This window comes from Ranitomeya imitator, chromosome 4 (genome assembly GCF_032444005.1).
Source record: "Ranitomeya imitator isolate aRanImi1 chromosome 4, aRanImi1.pri, whole genome shotgun sequence".
Lineage (NCBI taxonomy): Eukaryota > Metazoa > Chordata > Amphibia > Anura > Dendrobatidae > Ranitomeya > Ranitomeya imitator.
In genome coordinates, this window is record NC_091285.1 from 608551497 (window position 1) to 608567267 (window position 15771).

General features: G+C 44.6%; 1 long non-coding RNA gene across 1 annotated transcript; it reads right to left on the reverse strand.

The window, feature by feature from the left end:
• Positions 1 to 12000: 12000 nt before the first annotated feature.
• Positions 12001 to 14829, reverse strand: LOC138676886 (uncharacterized). The gene is made up of 4 exons (XR_011320840.1): positions 14598 to 14829; positions 13627 to 13795; positions 13219 to 13532; positions 12001 to 12557 (listed from the first exon to the last, which is right to left on the reverse strand). It is a non-coding gene; the product is annotated as an uncharacterized lncRNA (long non-coding RNA).
• Between the last annotated feature and the right edge of the window lie 942 nt (positions 14830 to 15771).

The following is a 15771-nucleotide window of genomic DNA, read 5'->3' on the forward strand; positions in this document are numbered from 1 at the left end:
ACACGAGTATGGGAGAAATCACAAGAGCTAGTCTGTTCTCTCTACCCCTGAGTTCAGGGACAATTCAAGGGGAAATTCCATATACAAGTCTTATAATATGTAAGAATTAGAGCTATTCCTTATGTACATACACATGAGCACCGTGAAAAGTTAGTTAAACAATCAATGGGCTTTATAACTCTTTTTCACATATGGATACAATATGACAAGAAAATTGGACACTTAGTATGCCACTCCAAAGTAAGATCAGGATCCTAGGATTTGGACCACGGGACTTTTTCCAAAACTACAGTTTATGCACAGTAGAGGTAGGTGGAGACAACCGTTTTTGCCACATCTGAGAAAATCAGTTTGATGCTAATGACAATCTGATCAGAGATAGAACAGAGTGGGATCTGATTTTCCCAGAGGTGGAGAAAAAGTGTCAAGTTTCTCCACCTTCTTTTATTATTATTATTATTATTATTATTATTATTATTTTTTATTATTATATTTTAATGTCAGCCCATAAAAATCTGCACTTGAATGTCAGGATCATGGGGTGCGTTTAAAGAGGTCTAGATACACACAATGAGAGCATTATACTGCCTCTGTACAAATCTCTGGTTAGACCGCACATGGAGTACTGTGTACAGTTTTGGGCATCGGTGCTCAAGAAGGATATAATGGAACTAGCGCGAGTACAAAGGAGGGCAACAAAATTAATAAAGGGGATGGGCGAACTACAATACTCAGAGAGATTAGGAAAAATTATGATTATTTAGTCTAAAAAAAAGATAACTGAGGGGCGATCATGTATAAGTATATAAGGGGACAATACAAATATCTCTCCGAGGATCTGTTTATAGCAAGGAAGGTGACGGGCACAAGGGGGCATTCTCTGCGTTTGGAGGAGAGAAGGTTTTTCCACCAACATAGAAGAGGATTCTTTACTGTTAGGGCAGTGAGAATGTGGAATTGCTTGCCTGAGGAGGTGGTGATGGCGAACTCAGTCGAGGGGTTCAAGAGAGGCCTGGATGTCTTCCTGGTGCAGAACAATATTGTATCTTACAGTTATTAGGTTCTGTAGAAGGACGTAGATCTGGGGATTTATTCTGACAGAATATAGGCTGAACTGGATGGACAAATGTCTTTTTTCAAACTTGCTAACTTTGTTATTATGTTACTATGTCATCTGAGTTTGGTCAAATGCTTTCCATGGACCCTTAGATTCAATGGAGGAGTGCTACCTGATTCACAGAGGCCAATCGTACATGGTGCAATTGTTTTCCTCGGAGTGACTCAGTCCGAGGGAAAAACTGGACATGTGCACAGCACATAGAATAACATGTGAACACGTACTATCTGTCTATACCACGGATAGCACTCATCCAAGTTTTATGGACGTCTGCGCGAGTCCTAAGACACAACCAAATAAATGAGCCAAAGCATAAGTTAGTATACATGCAATGTATAAGAGCATGTTCGCACTGTTTCCATTTGGACTCCTGACTTCCCACTGTTGCACATACCCGGTATTATTGCTGTATATTCATGTGACTTGGCCATGATTGGTACGGTGTTATTTAGTTGCATTATATAGGGATACTGATCCTTTGATTTGTATGGCTATTTGTCTCCTATTTCTTATGTAAAATGGTATGCTTGTGCAGTGATGTGGCCTTGGAGTCCTTGGGCAACTTGTACCGCCACATAGTGCTTTACCTTCCCCAATTGTTGTCCATTTATCTGTTCCTTTTTTGACTAATGTTTTACTGGATATTTAATAAATTTATACATTTTATGGAATTATTTGACTGCGTGCTTGTGATGTTTTGTACATTTAGTTTTGGCAGTTATCCCTATTAGGGTCCTGGCATACATGCAGGTGACACTTATAATGAGTTTGCTGTGGATGTAATACCGAATTAATGTTCCGTGCATGCAAAATGTATGTGACAACTTTATTATTCTATTATTATTATTATTATTTATTGTTATAGCGCCATTTATTCCATGGCGCTTTACATGTGAGGAGGGGTATACATAATAAAAACAAGTACAATAATCTTAAACAATACAAGTCATAACTGGTACAGGAGGAGAGAGGACCCTGCCCGCGATGGCTCACAATCTACAAGTACTATCTAGTACTATCCTATCTACAGGAGTCCTAAGACTAGATGTAGACATAAACGTATGGTCAATGGATAACGGTTTCAAATTTTGGAGCAGGTGCTACATGTACACAGGGAAGAATACATAATTTATTATTCAAACATTTCAACCCGAATGAATGCTTGTCTTTGAAGAAACACATCTATGCATTTTTATAGAAAACAGACAATTTTTTGTTTGTTAAATTAATTGAAACATCTCAAACAAACATTTTTCACTTTTTAAGATGATTCTTGTGAACAGATCGTGAGGATTATTGCAGTGACAATAGATTTATATCCAGGATAATGGAACAAAGAGCAGTGGGACGGCATCTACACAGGATGTGAAAAGACAAATTAAATGTATGGCGTTCTGGCAGCGAATTAACAGAATTCTCACTTAAGTCATGCCAAATGTGACTGTACTTGGCTGAGATGTGTGCGATCCATATGATGGTTACATCTTTAAGGAAAAAACAGAACAAATGATTCTTTGACATCCTGAACATGCTGTTAATCCCAGTTTTACTGATTTTGATGTACATTGTTTAATTCTCAGGCATCTGTGACTGTTTTACTGTTTGGATGGTATACAAATGTGCAGCTCAACATTCTGTCTTTGTTGAATTTGGAAGGACAACTTTAGGTTTATTTGAGGTCATTTACACGTAGAGTAAAATCCTTTCATTCAGCATTAAAAGTCCTGACAGGTGCAGGACATGTCCTGGATTATTAGGTGAAAAAGAACAGAGTATGTAAGGGGTCTTGTCAAGTCTTTCTGAAACCGTCAGCCCAAAGAGGCTACCGTGGTTAGTCTTGTTTAAGCCAATCATCCATGTAGCAGATTCTGTAGGAACTCCTGCCTTCAGTTTTTAACCTCTATATCTATACAGTGATCTGGACTTACAACAGGGCCCCCTAGGTTGAGTCCACAGAGTAGCTACTGATTGAAAGAGCTAGCCTTTGGCAAAAGTAGTCTTACTAGCTGTGTCAAGAATTGAAAGGACAGAACCATGGACAGAGTTATGTGACATAACCATAGTAAGGGTACATCTGGGGTCAGATAACAGGTCAGTCAAGGCAACGTCTGGTTAGATGTGGAGTTAGGAGGGACTAAAAACAAACATGGCCAAAATCAGTTAAGGAGAATAATGACTAGCACCAGGGAACCAAGAGAAATCCAATCAATAACTCGCATCTCCCAGTTTGAGTGGGGTATGATACTGCCCCATTTTCCAAAAGTAGGGAGCTAATTACACGCCAAGCTGTAAGACGACACACACACCCATTCTGCCCAATGGATTCTGGCCACACAGGTATGCTTGGGATGACAGATCCTGCACTCTCCAGCAATATTGGAAGCTGGTCCAGTTAAAAATGTAACAACCCTAGAACTTCTGGTTCACAGGGAAACTGAGGGGGCATGTTGTGACCACTGTACACAGTACAGGGAAAACTGTTACACTCAGGTAATCTACCAAAGGGGCTATGTTTGTCTGTAAATGACACTTTTGAGTGCAAATAGAATATTTTTGTTGCTAGAGAGAGAGACACAATGAACTTGAAGGTTGGGGACACTTTTAGTGGCACAATATGCTTGGTGGTTACTGTCTTTTTAAGACACCATGACTAAAAGAAAGGCTAACTTCTATCTAACACAGCATGCCACACCTACACCAAGGGATCCACCAACCACTTATATGATGATACCTGGTACCTCTGAGAGTCCTTGAAAAAGCTAAGACGCTACCTATCACCAACACTTGCTTTTAATTAAAGGCAGGCTCTGACTACAGAGTGGTCAATACAGTGTGAATACACAGTTTTTAGTGAGAGGTATTTCCTCTGAAACAGTACCACCTTAACTTATATGCAAGCACAAAAAATAACTTGAGCAGAATTACTTCAACATTTCTTGGTTTCCAAAACTCCTGGGAGCTCATAGCACCATGATCACTTGCAGGAAGAGGGGAGTGTTAGTACAGAATCTGTTTTGCATAATACATCCCACTGATGTGTAAATCAGTGGCTTTGCACTCACAGCTTGAGACTTGATTTGATCTTTGGCCAGATCAAGTAGAGATCGGTCTTTATTACTTTGCTGACTTGGTTTTGGGATTCTTTGGACAACCGTATATTTCAGACTCACTTGCCCAGACCTTCACCACTACACCTCCACTTAGCAGATCTGTGCACCACATACGCGCCCTGTTGCTCACCTACATTCATTTGAGGTGTTCATCAATTCCGGTACCTATTCAATAAAGTATTTACACCAGTTTCCTGGCATAAAACACTTTGAAAAGTTTCAAAACTTTGTGCAACTCATCGCTCAAAAATGTTTTAACTTTTGCCATTTTCATGCTGAAGCACAAGCTAGGACCATGGTGTTGGCCAGGTCCGACGGTTCTTAAGGGGGTTGTCATGGCAGCAGTAACCTGGTCCGTGGCCCTGGGCATCCAATATAAGTAAAATTAAAGGGGAATAAAGTTTATGGGGGATTAGTTTGTGACGCCACCTGTGGTGTTCGGCATTGGATGGCCGAAGGGGACCGCTGGGACTGATGGTGACACAGCTAGGATGGTTTGGCTCTCCACAGGTGCAGAGGGGACCCAGGGGGACTGGTATAGTTGGTAAGGGATAATAGATGATGCAATGCAGGACTGAGGGTCCGGGAAATGACTGGAGGACACAAGGACTGCAGTTTCCTTTACTTGCTAGTTGCAGATGCAGTCCGGGGCACTGGTAACAGGTGATGATGGGGTTCGGGCAGCCTGGAAGCAACTTGGGTTCCACCTAGCCAGGTGGGTTTGAAGGCCTTCCTTCTGCGCTATTCTCTTAGATCCTTGCTGCTTTAAGCTCTGCTCAAGTTCCTCCCCTGTGTGTTGCTTCTAACCTTTATGGCAGACAGCGTGAGCCTATCAAGAGAACTGCCTTTTCACTGGCAGCCCCAGCTCTTGATCTGCTGTGGTGCCTCCAGGTATTCAGTGTGGCCAGGGAGCTTGCAGTTCCCTGCCCTCCAGATTCGCCTGTTGGGGCGTACAGTACCCATACAGCCAAAGACTCTGGAGTCCTATATTGTCAGTGCTCTCTTCTGGGGTGAATGAGGCTATATCTCCACTCCCCAGGTTCTCCTCAGCTTGCCTCCTCTCCTCTTACTCTCAGACTCCTTGCTAGACTGAATAACCCCACCTCCAGGCCAGAACTTATAGGGACGCTCCCCTGAAACTGGTGTTAGAGCTCCCCCTAATGGTCTGGAGTCAGGAAGGTGTTGGATGCTGGTATTACCTGGTAAGGGGACCCCTCCTTGCTTCCAGGCATGACATCACCCCCTGATAATGAGGCAATGTCACTGTGGCAACCGGACTCCTGGGGTGCCACAATGCTACTCCCAGGCAGCTCCACCAAAGTGGTTGGAGCATGGGTAGAACGTGATCTGGAGTCATCCAGACTTTTAGTGGCATAGCGTGCCAGAAACGTTATTTCACTCCCTAACTGGAGTAGTATTTTGGGCAAGGCTAAGCAGAGTGGAATGTTAATCAGCAGATGGCGTGTACCTTTTAATGAATTTGGTGCATTAGCCCATCACGCTTCTTCATTAAGACTGAAGAGTACAACGCCAGTCTTAATGAGTCGGCTAATTCCTCTTTTAGCGATAAACTTGGGGCTCAATTACAAATGCCCCAACACAATACTTCTGACAGTGCATTTACGATCGTTTAAACAAGGCAGGCCACCAAAAGAATGGTTCCTGCTGTTGTTGCCAGGTCCCCTTTAATCATTGGGTATTTCTGTGATTACCAAAGCAAAATACTGTTAAGACCCCCACAAAAATTAGACCAATGTCTGCCAAACACAATGATATCGATATGTTTGAATGATGGTCTAATTTACATTGGGAAGAACGAGGACTGATTGTCGGAGGAGATTTCGATCGCGTATGTCCAATTTTGGACTGCCAATCACATTGCTCTCCTAGAGAAAAACACCTGACGACATGTCAGCCAGCAGCATTCTCATAGGCAAAATATGTATGGGAAAGCTGGTTGAGATGGCTGTCGGCCGAATGATCGTCTGAAGCATTGTTCGGCCTACAACCATCTAATGTGTGTGGCTATGTTTAGTGTGTTAAACACATGGGAAGAGGGCATAATTATAGCTTCTAGAATAAAATGGTGGCTGATACTACACAGGGGGAGCGTTCTTCTGTGGCTACAGGTAAATGGTAGAATTGATATAGTTTCTAAATGGAAGAAAGGAAAAACTGTTGTACAAATTAGGGTGGAGGGTTGACTGTGCTGCCCCAACTGTTTGGCTGGAGTCACACTACCGTAGAATACAGGCTTGGACTAGTGTTAATCTATGAGGCAGCTCACATCATCATTTCTTTCCTCATGCGTATTCGACATGCGTGTAAAATCTCAGCATGCTGCGATTGTCACCGAGACTCGCCAATGCAAGCCTATGGGTGCAAGAAAAACTCGGACTTCACACGGATCATCCGTCTAGCTTGCTACAAATACTCACTGTTACACCCGGTCCTGGTCCTGTACCTTTGCGGGGTCCCCGTCAGGACTCCCACTCTGTGCCAGCTCCACACCATCCTGCTACAGCCTCTGCTTCCTCTATTCCCCCTGCTTCCTAGCGCGCTGTCAGCAGGTTCTCGGGTAGAGTGCTTAGGTCACACATGTGCTCCCAGTCTCTTAAAAAGACAGCACACATTTTTCCACAAGTACTTCTGACCAATGACGTGTTAATAATTACTATTTCTAGCCCCTCCGCCGGAGCAAAAAGTATCCTCTGTTGCTAGTTTCCAGTTTCGGCTAGTGTGTGCTTTAGCTTCTAAAGTGTTCTGCCAGTGCTCCGCTTACACTGTTTGTCCTGCAGACTATCAGCTACTTGTTACCCAGCTATCCTGGACGATGACCATTCTGCCTATGCCAGTTCCGTCACGTCCTGCCATTCAGCCATCCGTACCTCTGGAAAACGCCAGTACCACCTGTGTCAGCTCCACGACAGCTGTTAACCCTTCTTGTCCGTCTGTCCCACTGGGACAGCTGCCACGTGTCCAGGGTCTAACTGGAGGTAGCACCTGTGTCCCCCAGGCATTCCATTTCAACCCTGTTCGAGGGGACGTACCATGGGTGCCTGAGGCTCACGTAGACACGCCCCCTTTGGAGCTCCCCAGACCGTGGTCCCGAGGTTTCACAAAAATATCAATAAAAACGAATGTGAACTTCTACACCTGTGCATCTGCTTCCATTCGTTACACTCACATATTTTCCTGAAGACAGGAAATTGCTTCAGCCAAGAACCAGAAGCTTGGCATGCAGATTGAACTGGCAACCAATAATAAAGCCAGGAACACACCTCAACAGAACACCAGTCAGTGGGTAAGGCTCCCCAAAACGTTGAGATAAGCCCCAATGTAAAAGAACCCGCTCAGTTGTGTTTAACCCCTTAGCGACCGCCGATACGCCTTTTACCGGCGGTTGCTAAGGGTACTTAAACCACAGTGCCGTTAATTAACGGCGCTGTGGAAAAAGTGAATAGCGCCCCCCAGAGTCGGATTTTCTCTGGGGTCTCGGCTGCCGGGGGTAGCCGAGACCCCAGAGAACATGATTCGGGGTTTTTTTATCGACCCCGCATTTGCGATCGCCGGTAATTAACCGTTTACCGGCGATCGCAAAAAAAAAAAAAAACACGATCTCTTTTTAATTTCTCTGTCCTCCGATGTGATCGCACATCAGAGGACAGAGAAAAGGGGTCCCAGATAGCCCCCCGATACTCACCTATCTCCCCCGGTGCTCCTCGTGGCTCCCGGTGGGCACCACCCCGGGAGAATCTTTGGGGTCTCGGCTGCCGGGGGTAGCCGAGACCCCAAAGAACATGATCGGGGTCGGTTTTACCGACCCCTGTTTTGCGATCGCCGGTAATTAACTGTTTACCGGCGACCGCAAAAAAAAAAATCAAAGTGTAATTCTCTGTCCTCTGATGTGATCGCACATCAGAGGACAGAGAAATAGGGGGATTCGGGGACCCTATCATACTCACCGGTGTCCCTGGATCCTCCTGCTGCTCCTCCTGGCTGCCGGGGAAAAGAAAATGGCGGGCGCATGCGCAGTGCGCCCGTCATCTATCGCCATCTGCCGGCCGACAGGAGAAGAGCAGTTTGGGCTAAACTTAGGGTTAGGGTTAGGGCTAGGGTTAGGGATAGGGTTAGGGCTAGGGTTAGGGTTAGGGTTAGAGCTAGGGTTAGGGCTAGGGTTAGGGCTAGGGTTAGGGTTAGGGCTTGGGTTAGGGTTAGAGTTAGGGTTGGGGCTAAATTTAGGGTTAAGGTTGGGGCTAAATTCAGGGTTAGGGATAAGCAATGAAATAGGGCGCACTACCAACATATAAACCTAATATAAAAAAATATATCCATAAATACGGGGTGCAAGCGAGTGACAAAACGACCAAATATAACCAGCAGAAAGAAAAGTATCACTCCAGTTATGCACACCACGTATAAAAAATGAAAACATAATGTAGGAAAAAACACAAGATTTTATTGACACACAACATAATAAAACATACTTAAAAACAGAAAGGCAAGGCCCTGTCCATAACACTCAGTAAATACAGAGTGCAATAATATATATAACCCATAATAAGCATACTGATAACCAATGCTATAAGCCTGCCTGTACCCTAGGACTAGATGCAGACCATACGTGGCCAGCTCACAGGACAAACTAACCAACCCAGGCGGATGTATACAAAATCCTAAGTGGCCAGTAAACACCCAAATAGTGCATTTAGCCCGAACGGCTCATGGGACAAAAATATCTACCCTAAGCCAGTAAGGCAACAGGATCCCAAAATAATAGTGGGAGAAAAAAGAGCACTGGAACCGCCAGGAAAAACCTCAGAGCACTAGAAGAAGGGGTTACCCAAATGGTGACCAGAGCGGAGTCCGTGGGTAGCCAGGCAAGCAAGCAAGCAAGCAGGACAGGGACCAGAGCAGCCCCACGCGTATCGTCCTTCAAGAGAGGGCTTCGTCAGGGGAAGTACCAACATGTGTCCCAAACCCTATATAAATACCATCCCAATAAATAGAACAAACGGCCCACCTGTGACTGAGCAAAGAAGCTGCAAATGTGCAGAAAGTCCTGAAATGAAAGTGCCAGCCAAAATGCAGCCGGAGCTAGCTGAGATAAGGAGCCAGTCCCACGTCCAGCCGGGCGGGGAAGAGAAGGCGGCCGCTGTCAGAGTGAGCGATGAAAGCCACACCCACACAGCAAGCTGAAGGAGAGCCAAAAACACAGGCGCAAAAGCACCAAAAGCCCAGCTGTGAAGCAACAGCTGGAACAAAGAATCCTGGCAACAGGAAAGCCCATAGTTATAAAAATATATGTATATGCACAGACATGGGATAGAGGTATTAAGAAAATATATGTTATAATAAGGATGGTAGAGATCCTAAACAGGAACCGGGGAGCCTACAAAAGTGTGCCCAGCCAAGGGGTGATCAGTCCCAAGGCAAAATATCCATATACAGGTCCTTCTCAAAAAATTAGCATATAGTGTTAAATTTCATTATTTACCATAATGTAATGATTACAATTAAACTTTCATATATTATAGATTCATTATCCACCAACTGAAATTTGTCAGGTCTTTTATTGTTTTAATACTGATGATTTTGGCATACAACTCCTGATAACCCAAAAAACCTGTCTCAATAAATTAGCATATCAAGAAAAGGTTCTCTAAACGACCTATTACCCTAATCTTCTGAATCAACTAATTAACTCTAAACACATGCAAAAGATACCTGAGGCTTTTATAAACTCCCTGCCTGGTTCATTACTCAAAACCCCCATCATGGGTAAGACTAGCGACCTGACAGATGTCAAGAAGGCCATCATTGACACCCTCAAGCAAGAGGGTAAGACCCAGAAAGAAATTTCTCAACAAATAGGCTGTTCCCAGAGTGCTGTATCAAGGCACCTCAATGGTAAGTCTGTTGGAAGGAAACAATGTGGCAGAAAACGCTGTACAACGAGAAGAGGAGACCGGACCCTGAGGAAGATTGTGGAGAAGGACCGATTCCAGACCTTGGGGAACCTGAGGAAGCAGTGGACTGAGTCTGGTGTGGAAACATCCAGAGCCACCGTGCACAGGCGTGTGCAGGAAATGGGCTACAGGTGCCGCATTCCCCAGGTAAAGCCACTTTTGAGCTACAGAGAAGCAGCACTGGACTGTTGCTAAGTGGTCCCAAGTACTTTTTTCTGATGAAAGCAAATTTTGCATGTCATTCGGAAATCAAGGTGCCAGAGTCTGGAGGAAGACTGGGGAGAAGGAAATGCCAAAATGCCTGAAGTCCAGTGTCAAGTACCCACAGTCAGTGATGGTGTGGGGTGCCATGTCAGCTGCTGGTGTTGGTCCACTGTGTTTCATCAAGGGCAGGGTCAATGCAGCTAGCTATCAGGAGATTTTGGAGCACTTCATGCTTCCATCGGCTGAAATGCTTTATGGAGATGAAGATTTCATTTTTCAGCACGACCTGGCACCTGCTCACAGTGCCAAAACCACTGGTAAATGGTTTACTGACCATGGTATTACTGTGCTCAATTGGCCTGCCAACTCTCCTGACCTGAACCCCATAGAGAATCTGTGGGATATTGTGAAGAGAAAGTTGAGAGACGCAAGACCCAACACTCTGGATGAGCTTAAGGCCGCTATTGAAGCATCCTGGGCCTCCATAACATCTCAGCAGTGTCACAGGCTGATTGCCTCCATGCCACGCCGCATTGAAGCAGTCATTTCTGCCAAAGGATTCCCGACCAAGTATTGAGTGCATAACTGAACATTATTATTTGTTGTTTTTTTTGTTTGTTATTAAAAAACACTTTTATTTGATTGGATGGGTGAAATATGCTAATTTATTGAGACAGGTTTTTTGGGTTATCAGGAGTTGTATGCCAAAATCATCAGTATTAAAACAATAAAAGACCTGACAAATTTCAGTTGGTGGATAATGAATCTATAATATATGAAAGTTTAATTGTAATCATTACATTATGGTAAATAATGAAATTTAACACTATATGCTAATTTTTTGAGAAGGACCTGTATGCATGTATAAATATGCATACAAATGCATACACATACATATACATACAGAAGAAGGAGCTAGATGGAGGTGCAATTGTGTACCAGAGGCCCTAGTTATAGATGTAAACAGCGGAACGCTAACCTAAGAAAAAATAAATAATAATAAAAATAAATAACAAACCCAAGAGAAACTAAGAAAAAAGAAAAAATAATAATAAAGAGAAAATAATAATAAATAAAAAATAACAAAAAAAAAATAAATAAATAAAAAATAATCAAGAAACTGAAAAATAGAAAGGCGTACCGAATGCCCAAAATGGACAAGAAACATGCACACACAGCAATCAACCCCCGGGGGACAACCTCACAGGCATGCAATTTTAATAAACAAACACGCCAAGAAACAGCCACCAACCAAATCCAACCCATACAATTGTATTGTAAACACATCTGCAGCATAAATAATGTCATTATAAGCACCATCTTTATTGAATAAATATACAGCAAAATACATGTATATACTACACACAGACTAGTATGGGAAGGAAACGTAAGGACGACTGAAAAGATAATAACAGCCATGCCAAAACAGAGGAATCAAATGTACCGGTAGAATACACCGAAATCTATCTTATGCATAAAGGACAACCCCAAAAGAGAGTAGGGGCAGGAACTATGCCCAATGGGCTAGGGAAGAGAAAAGAACAGCCAAAAGAAGCTGATCAGCCCCAACCATATGCCCAAACCGGCTAACAAGATGAAAGCCAGCATAAGTGAAGAACTACCTGGATGTCCCATGAGCCAGAGGAATCCCTATATAATGTGTCAAACATGCATCATGTCCTGATGCCCCATGAGCCAAAAATACCTGTACACAGTATGTAGTGCAGCAAATGGAGGCTAAACCCTATCCTGATACCATCTAGTACATATATTTTAATAAGAACACCGAAGGGTGTAAATAAAAACCCAATGAACTACCACTAGAGTAGCCCACTCCATCAGCAGATGTAAAGTGCAGTGCAAATAAATAAAGGCCATCATGTTGCTATACAAATCCAACCGCAGACACAGTAAGGCGCCGATCGTAATATAGATGAATCCTCAAAAAAGTCCAATTAGAACGTAGAGAGTCCACTTTAGATTGGAGGAAAAAGTGATTCCCAATAGGCGGAGTATACACGAGGTCCATCCGGGACGACTCTAGAGAAGGAAGAGGAATCCAGACCCATCCAGTCCAAAGAGGCACCAAACCATGAGATAACCAACCAGACAGATCTCATCCCAGGAAGCCCGTAAAAAGGAGTTCTTCATTGAGACCTGTTGGGGTAACAGAAGACAGATTGAAAATCCAACGGGATTCACGGCGTAACAGGGATGGCTTGAGTGGGCCCCCCCTATTAGAGACAAGGACATGCTCCAGGCCAACCACCTTGGTATTGGTAACCCTGCCCGCATGATGAGCAAGAAAGTGGGCCGCCACAGGGGTGAGAACTTTACCCTTGGATGCATCATTGGAAGCCAGATTAATGGTGGAGAAGTGCTTCTGCACTCTCCGTCGCAATTCCTGCGACGTTTGACCCACATATATAAGCTGACACGGGCAAATAAGGGCGTAGATAACGCACGTAGTCCTACAGTTTATGTATGAAAGAAGTCTGTGCCGACTACCATTCTGGGGATGAACAAAAAAGTCTCTTGTGGTCCCCATATGCGGGCAAATGCTGCAACCACCACAGGCAAACGAACCTCGGAGTTTAATGCCCCGATTGATACTCACAGTCCGTCTCCTATAGTGGCTCCTAGATAGTATATCCCTAAAATTAGGGGCCCTTCTAGCTACCAATAGGGGTTGTGCACTGACCACATCAGCAGTTTGAAGGTCCGTCGTCAGAATGTCCCAATGCCTGCGCAAAATCGCCTTAAGGCCACCCCAGTTATTATTATAGCCCGTGATAAACCTAGGTTTATCATCACGTACCTTGTTAGATGCAAGCAATAGGGAATCCTGAGTATGGAGTCTTGCTCGTTGGAAAGCAGTAGAGATACTTCTGTGCGGGTAGTGCCTTTCCTTAAAACGATCCGTGAGCCTTAGTGCTTCCGCTCGAAAGTCCACATCGGACGTGCAATTCCTTCTCACTCTCAGGAATTGCCCAACGGGCACTCCATCCCTGGTGTGCTGTGGATGGAAGCTTCTGTAGTCTAAAAGACTGTTTGTGGCCGTCGGCTTCCGAAACAGCTTGGTGGAGATGGAGCCATCTTCTTCAATCCTAATCTGTAGGTCAAGATACGTGGCTACGGAGGATGACATAGAGTAAGTCAATAGAATGTTATGTGTATTCATATTCAAGGACTCAATATAACTCCTACATTCCTCCATGGTGCCTACCCAGATGAAGAAAACGTCATCGATATATCGTGACCAATGGGCAATCCTACTCCTGAAAGTCGATGACGGGTAGATGACCGTGGCCTCCCACCATCCCAAGAATAGGTTTGCCAGGGCTGGCGCACATCTGGCACCCATGGCCACACCTGACGTTTGTAGGTAGTATGTCCTGTCGAACAGAAAGTAATTATGCCTCAGGATGAAGTCTAGAAGGTCCACCACCAGAGAGTCATGCATGCGGTCCGAGTGTACCACCAAATCCAGAAAATATAGAACCGCCGTTATACCATCCTCGTGACTAATGTTGGAGTAAAGTGACTCGACATCACATGTCACCAAAATAGCCCCTGGCGGAAGCTTCAAAGAGCGACAGATATTAATAAAGTGTGCCGAGTCCTTCACAAAGGATGGTAAGTTCTTAACTAGTGGTTGGAGGAAGTGGTCCACATAGATACAGGCTTTCTCACACAGGCTGCCGATGCTGGCCACAATCGGCCGGCCCGGTGGCCTGCGGATGTCCTTATGGACCTTGGGCAACATATAAAATGTAGCCGTAATGGGGCATTCAACCCACAAGAACTGGAATTCTTGGTGATTGATGATACCAAGGTCTCTGGCACGCTCCAGAAGGGCTCTAAGGCGAGCACCAAACACAGCCGAGGGATCTGATGGAAGCTTTTTGTAAAACCTCTGATTCCCTAGTTGCCGGTTGGCTTCCTCCAAGTAGAGGGTATGTGGCCAAAGGACCACGTTGCCCCCCTTGTCCGCTTCTTTAATCAAGAACAAATCATTGTTCTTGAGGTCAGACAGAGCCCGTTTTTCCTCCCTACTCAAATTGGAAGGAAGCAATGGTCTTAAGGGCATGGACATGATGTCTTTTTTAGTTAATTCGAAGAAAACCCTGACAGATGGTACTAGAGAAAAAGGGGGTGCCACGATGGACCTGTTGCGGTATGGAAACCGATTCCTACCTCCACCCGACTCGTTCTCCTGGAGTAGTCGTAAAAGATCCTGCATAACCTGCTGGTCCGTCTGGTCGAGATCCCTCATAGTCTGGGGCCTGTTGTGTAAGACTCGAAGAACCAGGTGCCTGCAAAACAGATACAAGTCCTTAACTAAAGTGAACTTATCCGCGGTTTGTGAAGGGGAGAAAGTCAAACCCCTCTGAAGAACTCTCAGTTCTGTAGCGGAAAGAACATGATCAGAAAGGTTAATGACCTGCAACAAATTATCCGATGCCACCATTGGTCCCAAGACAGCCCCGGAAGAGGGACCCATTAGTATCTGCGACGGTTCCTGTGTGGTTTCTGGACCTGTGGTCGTCGTCCCCCAAATCTCGTTATTCGTGGTGACATTGGGACGGCGCTTACGGCCCCTTCTGATCCGACGTCTACCTCGCTTTCCGCCGAAGATAAAAAAATCACTCTCTGAGGTGAAGTCTGCACCTCTAGTAGACTCCTGTGCTTGGATCCTGGTCCTCTGAACTGGAGGCGCCCGTCTCTGGTTGCCCTGGTGCCGCCATTGGAATGCCCTGGCCGACTCAAAATCGGAGCGGTCCCTGGAAAACTTAGATTTCTTTTTGTTGACAATATCCCTTTCATATTTATCTAAATTTTCCTTGAGCCTAGCCCTGAAAGGTTGGACTTGTTTAGCATCATCAAATTTAAGGAGTTGACCCTCCAGATCCTTAACCCTGATCTTAGTATTAAATAATAACTCCCTGTCATGTTCCAGCAGCATGTTCATGATGATGCTAGAGCATTTCAATAGGCCCTGTTCCCATGTGGTCCGAAATGCAGATGAAGGTTCCCACGCTGGATAAATGGGAACCCTAAGGCCCCGAGGGACAATATTCAACCTAAGGTATTCTTCTAGACTACGGATGTTCCACCATAGTCTAATCCCCAACCTATGGGCTGATGTTAAATCTGTGGACAGTTTAGAGAAATCAGAATCCGGTGCCGGAGCATCCCCAGGCATAAAGATGTTGGCCGATTGAGCCTGCCAGGCTGCCTCACGGGAGTCCCAATCCATATCCAGCAGGTAGAAAATCCAAAATGTAGACTGTAAAAAGAAGAGATATATGGAAAAACGTAAAAACAAAAAAACAAAAAAAAACAGAAAAAATAATGCAGCAATACCCAC